The following is a 3,544-nucleotide window of genomic DNA, read 5'->3' on the forward strand; positions in this document are numbered from 1 at the left end:
GAGGAACTAAGGGAAGAAGGGCAAATTTGAACACACTTCAAAATTAGGGGTAAATTTGAGTGGTGGGTTCGAGTTAAAGGCACAAATGTAAATGTCCCTAGTTTTTGATGCCAAACTCCGTAAAATTTGATGATGTTCATAGAAAAAAGTTTACGGAGATGAGGGCTCTCTATGAGTAGTAAGAATCATCACGATAATTCATCTCTGATCCCCGGCGCATCTTCTCCCTGTGAACAGTAAAATACAAAACCGAACATATATTAAAAAATTCTGTTTTTTCTATGCAAGGCTTGAGTGTGCCAGGTGCGTGCGGAATTTCGTGGGTAAATGATATTCGAGGAGCTCGTGGTCAAAAAGACCAAATGAGCTCCGAACAATGCATTTTTAACTTTCTCACATGCCTGATTTTTTGCTGAGAGGTACCCAAATGTCCAAACACCACCAAATTTGATATGTGTATCATGCATTCAAGCATCTTGCACGTTAAAAAAAATGAAATTCAGATTTTAGTTGTTTTACAGTTCATCCAAGGAGCATCAGGACCTGGGAGCCAAATCGTCATGTCAGCCTTTTCTAAATTAACTGGTTATCATGGTGATTCTAAATAGCCTCTAATCAGTATAAATAAAATGTTACTACTAATATATTTTCATATGAGAAAAGCATGTTGTTAAACGGAGGGAGAACGACCGTGTTTGAACAGCTGAATTCTATGGATATAAATCGTCGTAGTTGGCGTGCCCATGTCTAATAAATAGGATTTCTCTAGTGTTGAAAAAAGTGCCGTGCGGTGCGACCCTTGATGTCACGGATGGAGACTTGTGTGTCCAGTGGCAGAGGCCAATTCGGGCAAGTAAGCAGCCTTTGCACTCATCACGACCAAACTCATCGGAAAGCCGAGATTCCCTCTCGCTTTTCGCGTCAACAATCAACTCCATCGCCATGGAGGTCGCCATTTCTGCGGTTACAAGTGAACTTGTGAGCCGGTTCATCTCCTTCCTGATGAACAAGTATCAGTCCCATAGCCATACACAACTAGAGGAGGAGAAGTTGGTGGAGAAGCTTCAGCATCTCCTGATTAGAGTTGGCACCGTCGTCGAGGAAGCGGATCGGCGATGCATCGCCAACTCCGGGATGCTGATGCAGCTCAAGATGCTCTCGGAGGCCATGTACCGAGGCCATCATGTACTGGACGCCTTCAATGTCCAACAACTACTTGAGAGTAGTATCATCGACGAGGTTAGCGACTCATCCAGCGTCTCATCCAGCGTCTCATATTTGTCATTCCCTTTCAAGCGTCCGCGAACAACTGCGTCTAAAGAAAAGGACAGATCCATTCACCCGGAGTTACATGGTGCGTTGAAAAGCTTGGAGATTGTTGTCGCAAACATGGCAGAATTTGTTGTGTTTCTGGGTGGATGTGAGCGGATGTCTGGCAGGCCTACCTTTATACGGACCACTTCACGTTTGGCCGGCACGTAGAGAAGCAGCAACTCTTGAGCTTCTTGCTGCAACATGACCCTCCCGGTGATTTTCCGGCCGTGCTCCCGATCATTGGTGGCGTCGCGGTCGGAAAGAAAACGTTGGTTGCTCATGTCTGCGACAACGAGAGGGTCCGCTCACATTTCGCTTCTATTTTGCATTTAAACGGAGATAGTCTCTTGAGAATAATCGAGCATGGAAGGAGGACCATATCAGGGACCACTTTGGTGGTTGTTGATTTTGTTTCAGATGTAGTTGAGGAGGATTGGGCGAAGTTTTACTCCTTTCTTAGAAGAATGAGCAAAGGAAGCAAGGTGACCATCATAAGCAAGCTTCAAAGGATAGCAAGATTTGGAACAGTGAAGCCAATTTGTCTCAGTCACCTCTCCTATGAGGAGTTTTGGTACCTCTTCAAGACACTCACGTTTGGCAGTGCAGACCCATCAGAGCACCCGCAGCTAGTGCGGATCGCGGAAGAATTTGCAAAGATATTTCAGGTAGGAGGATCACTCGTCACGACGAATGCATTCGCGGATGTGTTGAGAAGGAATCTGGATGTTCAATTCTGGCTTTGCGTACTGGGCAAAACCAGACGAGTGATTCAGAAGAACCTATCCGAGCACGGTGTATATCCATATCTGCTCTTTGAACAAGGTCATCCGGTGGACATAACCGACTTCGCTTTGCATCGGTCATCTGCAGTTCGCATCACCAACTGTACTAATAGCAGCAACAGACTGACTAATAATGATCTGATGAAAAAGGAAACGGTGACACTTGGAGAACTGCTGGTAAACCCGAATAACAGACCAAAAGGCGAGTTCAGTCTGTTGGCATGGGAATCAAGGATACCCCCTTACACAAGGTTTGAACACTTTGTTGTAAGTTCTGTTCAAGATCTACCTCAAAGTGTTAACTTGTCCGGGAGGAAGAAACGCCGAGTGCCTATCTGATCTTATATGCTAGTATAACATTTGCTTCCACTTTAGAAAAAATCTTACAGATCTTGTAATATGACGCTTGTGCAGTGTAACTACCTTCCTGCTTTTCAGATATATTGAATAGAAACGTGCTAAAATGACTCGTGGCATTAGTGGCGTTTGGCTATTTGGCTACCTGTATTTCAGTTCTGTTTTTCGTTTCCTGTTTAGTCTCCCTCTTCTTCCATTTGTTTCTTTTTATCATACTAGCAATTCTTTCGTCGAGAAGAATTTCATTTCACCACGACTTTGCATCTAGAAGATGGGCCCAACAATAATTCATTACAAGTCTTTCCTTGAGGAAATAATTTATTACAAGTAGATTACATGAAATGAACAAAATTGGTAAAAATCCATGAATTTAAAAATGTGCGGTGAGCCACGGGGAACCGGTGAGAGCAGGGAAAGCTCCCCAAGGGGACAGGAGCGAGGACCGGCACGACCACACCGCAGCAAGGTTGAGACACTGGCATGGGGCGTAGAGCAACGTTCATAGCATCTGCAGCCGGACGCCTTAAAAGTCCGAGCGGACGACCCGGTCAAAAAATTGTGACCCAGACGGGTTCCTCAAATGGGTCTTAAACGCCCGGGCTGACGCAAACTAACCTGTGGTTGGATGGTTAGACGAACTGTGGTATCCCCAGCTCACCAGGGTTCAAATCCTGGTGCTCGCATTTATTCCTGGATTTATTTCAGGATTTCCGGCGATCCGCATTCAGTGAGAGAAGACGTTCCCGTTGACGACGAGGTGCCTACGGCGACTTGTAAATTTCAAGATAGATATGCCGGCTCAGTCTGTCGGAGGTGCTCATAGGGGTGAGTGTATGCGCGCGTGTATGAGCGCTTGCGTCTCTACTGTGCTAAAGAAACGCCCGGGCTGACCGGCAAGCGTCCGCCACATCGGACTGACATGCGGGTCCCTCAGAAAAACACTGTACACCGACGGGTCAGGAGCTATTCTTATCTAACGCCAGAGCGCCGGCTACAGCTCCTGGAGCAGATCCAGGCAAGTCCAGGTGAGACCCAGGCGACGAGGTGGCAGGATTCGAACCCGCCACCAACTAAAGACGCGTGCACGCTGT

At 46.4% G+C, this 3,544-nt stretch overlaps 1 pseudogene; it reads left to right on the forward strand.

Moving 5' to 3' along the window:
• Positions 1-819: 819 nt before the first annotated feature.
• On the forward strand, positions 820-2,632 carry LOC125528875 (annotated as a pseudogene).
• The last annotated feature ends 912 nt before the right edge of the window (positions 2,633-3,544 follow it).

The sequence above is a fragment of the Triticum urartu genome, unplaced genomic scaffold (genome assembly GCF_003073215.2).
Source record: "Triticum urartu cultivar G1812 unplaced genomic scaffold, Tu2.1 TuUngrouped_contig_5176, whole genome shotgun sequence".
Lineage (NCBI taxonomy): Eukaryota > Viridiplantae > Streptophyta > Magnoliopsida > Poales > Poaceae > Triticum > Triticum urartu.